Below are 8,379 nucleotides of genomic sequence, written 5' to 3' on the forward strand. Positions count from 1 at the left end.
TATAATATATTTATACTTATACAACTTATGCATAAAAATAAATACACACGGCATATCTTAACTTTTAAATATCTTTTGAAGGATGTGATTCAATTCTTTAATGCATTTAATTCTCTATTTTTATGTTTTCTTTTTAATCTTTGATAAAAGCGAAATGCTTGCTCATTTCTATTTTTGTTTCTATTTTCATGAAATGGATAGAAAACTCATCAATTTTTTATACAAAAGATAAATGTTCTTTTCAGTTCTTAAATATTTTCTCTTCTGGACAAAACTTATATAAAACTTTTTTTTTTTCAAAGTATTTTGAACTTAAATTTTTATTACTCTCACAAACAAGATTTTTTTTTCATTTGATTTATACTCTGTTTTCCCACACATACAATGCCTTAATTACTTTTCCTACCCTCATAACTTGAAAACAACACTTTCTCACCTTGCATGTAATTTCTTTGTAAACTTTAATTGTAAAAGGTCTTTTTTTCTTCTTCTGTTTCTTTTCTTTATTTCTGCCCCACCCCTTTCCTTCATATTCTTTCTTTTTTCTAATTCCTTTTTTTTTTTTCTAGCCTTGAAAGAAATATATTGGTCGATCTCTATGTCCAATCAATCTATGCATCAATCAATTCACATAGATTGGTTAACGCATAGATCTATGTAACATACAAATCTGTGTGTTACATAGACTTTAGTCGATGAATCGTTGTCGACCTTAGGTTGGCTAACTATTCATCTTCTTCCGGGAGATTGGTGGGCATGTCGGTATCGGAGGTTGGTTGGAAAAAGAAAAGAAAAGAATGAAACCCTAAGGGGAAAATGGTAACATTTCATACTTTGAAATGAGGTAAAATTGTTAGTTTTTAAACCGTGGAAAAATATGATAAATTTTTAGTTTTTTAAAATAATTTTAACTTAATAACATTTTTTTCTTAACCCTAACAGTAAATTTTAACAAAACAGTAAATACTTGAATTTTTAAAAGTTAGTATGTATGAGTTGGGTTTTTACCAAAACTTGGGTGGGAATAAGTCTTTTGGCAAAATATTTGTTTGAATAATTATTCAATTAATTTTAATTAATTAATGTTTCATTTCAAAATCAAATAATTACCTTTTGAACTTTGAAATGAAAAAAATTTGAATTTGAAAATAAAATCATTTCAAAATTGAAATTTGATATTTGATTTTGATGATTTTGAAAAATTAAATAAAGTGCTAGATACTACTACTCTGTTTTGAAAGGGAAAATATTACAGAGAAAAGTATTAAAAATCGTGCAATACATCCATTCCCCTTTTCTCACATTTGACTAGCACAAATATACCTATTTTCTTTATCCATCATTCAATTGCTCCTGTATGGAAGCCAAATAACTCTTCTAATTTGAAGGGAGCGGTGGAGACAATCGTTTCATCATGACAATCATCAACCAAAGATTGAAGGAGTCGCCCGCTGTAATAAGTTTTACTTTTGCTCATTTTTATTACCTTCATGCGTGTATTTTTCATCATCCTGATCCAAAGAGTCTTGAGATTCAATTTTTTGGGTTAATTTTAGCCCTCTTTTAACTGTATTTTTATTTGAAGGGCTATATGAACGGAAATTAATAAATTACTAAAATTTAGGGGTGCAAAGTGAAATTATCCAAATTTTTGAAATTTAAACAAAATTGTCTTATTTCACTGTGAAGACAAAATTGCCCTTTATAAAAATCAAAGAAAACGATGAAGTTTCGTTTCCAGTCACATGAAAAAGTATACCCAGCTACACAATACTGTAGACTCTCTCCGGTCGATTTTCTCAAGCGAATTTGGTGACATTTTCGATGACAAAAATGGATGAAAAGGTTAGTAAAATAATCATTGTCATGTTTTTATGCATTTTAATGTAAGAGTTAGTCGATTAGATGTAGTATTTGAGTATTTAGACTTAGGGTTTCAAATTGAAATATTTGTTGAAATTGTTTAATTTGTTGGTTTTTTGGCTTAATTTTCTTAGAGCTTTTGTGTTAGATTAGTTGTAGAGTTAATTGTTGATGAAATAGTATTTGAAAAACGAGGTGAAATCTCACCACATGAAATTGGCAGTCATTATGCGAAGTTTTTGTTCACTATACGAATTCATGTGATGAGATTTCTTAGAGAGGAGGAGGTTTTGTGCATTTTTCAAACTTTTTAGACCACACGAATTCGTGTGGTTGGGGGCCAAAGTGCGAGTTTTTAAACAGTGAATTTTGTGGTTAGGCAAAATTGTAATTTTGAAAAATTCATTGACACGCGAATTCATGTAGAGGGGTGCAAAATGTGTTTGGTGGGTTTTGGAGGCAAAATAAAATTTATTTAATAATTATGGTTTTTTTTTTATATTTTTTATATGAAGGGGCAAATTAAAAATTTTCATTTTAAAGTTTTTGAACGTATAGAATTTGAATTTGAGGTTTGTTTTTCTGAATAATGCATATATATTCAAAATTGAATCATTTCTAATATAAAATTGATATAATTTTAATTTAATTTTTTTTATAGAAAGCTCAATAAAAGAGAAAAACAGATGAGGGAAAGGATAAAATGAAATTCCCTATCAAAAAACACTTCAAGACTCAAGTTACTACATGTAAATATAAAGATGTGGAAGTCATGATTAAAAAAACATTAACAGAGCAGTAGTTACAAATGTTTCAACATATTTGTTTCAAACACTTTCTCGACCTTAAGGGTAGTCGATTCAGTGGACCGTTAATACAGTCTTTTATCCTAAGAGTGGTAAATAAGGCAAACTCGAACGATGAGTTATAGTTTTGAGTTAATGAGATTGATGTTAGGTTCAGCCAGTATGAGTTCACTATTATGACAGGCTTTTGATTCAATCGAATGTTGGATATTGACATGTATATTCCATTGAAGGCCACAAATCAGATCTAACATACATATTTCCATGGGTGTAAGTCAGTTACATATACCAATTTGAGTCATATTTTCCAATAAAGGCCTTAGGAGAAGGATGACACTGATGTAGTAAAGTTGACCCTATTGTATTATCTTCAAATGGGGTTATTAGAGAGTGATTTGAAAAACAATCCCCTAAAAAATATTACATTTGGCTGATCACCTTGATAGGTTTAATGCATACCCATATGGGAGTACGGGTGTGGCAGATGATGTATCAATTGATTAGTGATAATATCTCATAAATTTCTATGGATTCCAGCCGTATAAAAAATAAGGAAAACCTTATAAAACAATATGGTATCATGGGGTTCTCATTAGCTTTCCAGGTAATTGCGACATTTATTAATTTAAAAAAGTTGTAATTAAAATAAAAAGGATTTAATACGATTGTAATGTTATAAAATAACAGATTTAAGTTGAAATTACAGTTTTGGATATACAAAACACTAGACACACTGTATTAATGGGTGGATATCACGCTAGTTTCAAGATTTGCCCTAATTTGAGGTGGCACACAAAAGACATTTTAGGATGGGATGTTATTCCAACTATCTTTATCGGAGATGCAGTAAATAATAATTTATTATTGATTAAAATATGAATGAGGTATAATAACAAAGTTTACTTAATTTTCTGCTAGTTTTAACTCTAGTGGAGAAAGTCACAGACTGGTTTGACGACAATGTTTGATACACAGGGATGTCGGATAGATAGTCTTCTTCATCGACATCCTCTCTATCTTTATCAAGAGAAACATCATCGATTCCTCCTGACATTGATTGTTCGATTGTTACTTTTCCTCATATCAAGGCTTTTGTTCAACCTCCTATCACCAATCCTATTTACATCACTAAGCCCACTTCTGTTGACACCCTTATTGTGACCCTGTTGTCGAGCACATATCACCAAAACCCTTATTGTGCCCCGAACCATCGAACGTAAGTTAAATGATCCCTCATCACTGGACAAGATTTTCTCCATTCATGACTTGTATGATGTTGTATTGGCTCGATAAGGTAATCTTATCTTAGATTAATTAACTTATATGGAAGATAAGATGACTTGTATGGAGGACACATAATCTCATCTCCGCATAAATACTATTGTACAGGTAAAAAAGTTAATAATATACCAAATATTCTAGTTAATTAAATATGCAAACATATAAACCCTGTAATAATTGTATATATTCTTATAGTCTCCTTATGACGATGATGATGAACCATCAAGAGAGGATCTGACATTCACATCCCCACTTACTGTTGAGGTAAGTACTAAACTTTTTAAGTATATTGGAAATGATATTTTATAAATACTTTTAGTATTTTGTTAACTTATGATTGTTGATATTATTACAGCTCAGTTTTTTGTTGAGGGACTATTAAGGGAAGATCCTATATTGACTTTTGATATAGGCGATGAGAGATCATTGCATAAGGTTTTCCTATTAACATCTTCTATAATGGTTCAAGTAAGTATAACATCGTTTGCAAATGTTATATCTCAATTCAAAATTCGATTATCGATTCCCTATTAACTCGTTACTGTTGACATTGTAATAGTGCCCCCGTGTTGATAAGACTGCATCGAAGGGGGATCCCATATTGACATCTATTCTGACAGTAGAGGTACAAATAATGTTCGACTATATATATTATAATTTTTGTTAAACACTTTGATTAACCAATATAAAATGTTAACATTATTATAAGGTATCGGCGATGATAGATCACCTTATGAGGATTCCCTATTATCATTTTTTTCGATAGCTGAGGTAAACTATTTGATAAACCAATATAAATGGTTAAATTTGTTAATATAAATTCTCATTTACCTTTTATCTATTGTTATAACAAGATATTCGATTGGTCTATCTCAACACCCCAAGCAAAGGTAAAAAGGTAATTGATATTACCTCTTAGTGTGATAAGTTGATTGACATTACTTATCCAAGGGATGATATGGTTCAACTCTTGGCACAGGGGGGATAGTTTAGATATGCAAATTTCATAAAGTTTTCATTATATCTTGTACGTATAAATTAAAAGTATATAGTTGTAATACCCTCAGGTATATTCCAGGGGCAATTATGTCTTTTGACCATGTTTTGAGATTTTTCTCATTTTAAATATATATAAGTATGGGTGTGATTATATATATATATTTTTTATTATATATATAATACAAAAAACAAAAAGTCAAAAAGGGGGGAAAAGAAAAAGAGAAGGAGATAAGATCAAGGGAGAAAAATAAAAGGCAAAACCAAGACTTTTCCATCATTTTCGTTCATTCTCTAGCAGCCACATTCTTCATATTTTCTTTGTTTTCTTGAAGAAAAAGGAAGGATTTGAGGGAGTTGGAAGATAAGAAAAGAAAAGAAAAGAAATGGATAGCACTTGGATGCTTTGGTAACCAAAGATTCTCCTTCCTTTTTCTTTTATCTATGTTTATATGCATGTTATGTGAATATGTTAGAGTGTTTTGGTATTGATTTAAAGTGATCTTGGTGATAAAGGAAGCAAAACAAAGAGGAGGAAGCCAACTTTCAAAGATTTGGCTTAAAGCAAGGTAAGGGTTTCCTCCTTGATATGTGAATGTTTTAGGGTTTTGGTTCCTTAGATCTATATTATATATGTTGATTTGATGTTGAGGAATGTTGTTTTGCCATTTGGGATGTCTTGTATGTGATTTTGGTTCATGGCAGAAAGTTACAGAATATTTACAGTTTTTGCACTGAGTTCGTCCCATGTTTGGCTGCCTTATTGAATTAATTATGAGTGCTATTATATCTTGTTGGAAAGCTCTTTGAATCCTCTTTCCAATGATATATAGCTTGTATGAATTAGAGATCATTTGGACTGTTAAAGTTGTATAAACCGAAAGGACTGTTTTACTAAGAAAAAAACAGGGGAGGCAGTTTTGCCACTGAATTTATCTGCTGTTTTGACTGCCTGATTGAATGAATTATGAGTGCTATTATAGCTTGTTGGAAAGATCTTTGAATCCTCTTTTCAACGATATATAGTTTGTATGAATTAGAAACCATTTGGGCTGTTAAATTGTATAAAAGTATGCTGCCCTGCTAAATGTCTGTTCTGTGAACAGTACTTCGTAATTTTATCACTGAGTTTAGTCACGTTTCGACTGCCTTATCTATTGAATTATGAGTGCTATTATAGGTCGTTGGAAAGATCTTTGAATCTTCTTTTCAACGATATATAGCTTGTATGAGTTAGAAACCGTTTGGGATGTTAAATTGTATGAAAAAGAAGGTTGCCCTGTTAAATGACTGTTCTGTGAACAGTGTTTCGCAATTCTGGGCAGGAAAGAAAGAAAAGAAAGAAAAGAAAGAAAGAAAGAAAGAAAGAAAAGGAAGAAGAAAGGAAAGGAAAGAAAAGAAGGAAAGAAAAAAAGAAAGAAAAATAAGAAAAAGAATTTGGGACTCAAGATTTAGGGGTCGTCCCAAGAGTAATGTCTGGTGAGTTATGAATAAATTAAATGGAAGCAAATTTAGTAAAATATAAGACCCGTATGTATGCTATAAACTATGAGGGGGTACTTTACACTACACCGCCCGCAGTAGGGCACGTCCGCAGTAGGACACGTCCGTAGTAGGACATAGACCCCCAGTAGGGTCCGCTCGCAGTAGAGCATGCTCGCAGTAGAGCTTAATTCAGAGTCAGAAATAGTGTAGTGAAAGAAAAATAGCTTGTGCTTAAAAAAAAAAGTGCCAAATCCCTATAGTTAGCTTCCAGAAAGTATTAAATAGACACCAGATGGGACAAAGTATGACCCAAATAGTAAAGAGTGAACTAAATTACCCCTCAGTCTCTTATAGAGGTTAGGATGTGGGGTTGAGTCCCAAAAGTGAATTAGAACAGGAAAAAAAGGATAGTTTACTTAATTTTTCCCCTTACTGAGTGTTCTTATCACTCACTCCCTTTTCTTTCCTGATTGCAGGTAAGGTGATCGAGGTAGCTGCGAGGCAGGGTCAGGTCAGCGTAGGTAGATCCAGCTGGAGCAGGTTATCTCTGGTTTATATTACATGCATACAGTGGCATGTTTTTATCGATTTTTGACTTTTTGAGATTATGGTACAGTTGCATATGATTACTCCTTGTTTTCAGATGAGTTTTCATATGAGTATATACATCTTTTGTTCGCTTCCAGATTTTTAGTTTTCTTGGAATACTTTCTAAACACTTTTAAAGATGCGTTTATTGTAAAGTATATTTTTAAAAAGAAAAAAATAGACGCTACGAATATTAATTGTAACATTCCTCTTCGGTGGGTAGTACTTTTAGGGAGGGATGTTACAATAATTTAACACCAACCGATCTAAAAATTTGACATAGTCAACCTGACATTTCTTGGAATTCTTAGCCATAACTTCTACCTTACAAAAGGTATTGAAAATAATTTGAAAATCTCATTGAGTTAATAAATTTTAAATGAAATATTGTTTATTTAGTATAGTATTTTCACAAACTTCGTGGTCAACTTATCAAAAAGGGATCGCTCATTTAAAACCTATACACAAATCTATTGAAACCAAGGATCTAACAGGCGATGCCTATTGTGCCATTATCGAGTACTGAATATAAGGAAATTTTCAAGAAATGGTATACAGAACCCAATCTTTTCGAGAAACGAGAGGTGTATGATATAAGGATGACGACCAAAATTGTTTCTATGGTATAGTGATAGACACATCTGTATGGTTATTTGACCAGATAAGTTCACTTTGTCAAATAAATTTTGTTTTTTAATATAGAATGTCATTCAGATGCGTGATATGTTTTATTATCTATTTTTAGCACATGGATTCTTTTTTGGGATTATTACATCGACGACAACATGATGTTATGACAGAGGTTCATCAGAATTAGATGATAGTTCTGGGTTGTTTTGTTTGCACATATCCCTCACGAGTATGCCACGTGAATGAAAAATCAATATAACTACTAGTTTTCCTCCACTTTTCACATGATTGGTCGATGCAAATTATCCCCCTGACTTATATTTGCAACCTTAAGGTGTGGTGGATGAGGTCAAAAATTCGATTATTAATACTTAACATGGATTACTAAATTAAGGTATAATATATGTTTTTTGTCAATGTATGCAGGTTGTTATTCCAATAAACTTCGACAATGCACATTTGGTAGTAGGCGTCCTATATTTTAAGGAGTGGAAAATCATAGTTTACGACTCGTTATAGAGTTTTACTATTGACCTGAAGATATTTAGTAGAAGATTGTTTGGGTATACATCGATGTACCATATTTGCTAGCTGCGAAATTATTTTCATCTTACGTATGTCGAATTCCACGAGACGATCCATTTGCATTGCATAGGGTGATGGATATATGCAGTAGATAGCCTTATCAAATGATTATGGTGTGTCATGTTATGTTACATTGAGTGCTTAG

The sequence above is a fragment of the Mangifera indica genome, chromosome 19, assembly GCF_011075055.1.
Source record: "Mangifera indica cultivar Alphonso chromosome 19, CATAS_Mindica_2.1, whole genome shotgun sequence".
NCBI classification, from domain to species: Eukaryota; Viridiplantae; Streptophyta; class Magnoliopsida; order Sapindales; family Anacardiaceae; genus Mangifera; species Mangifera indica.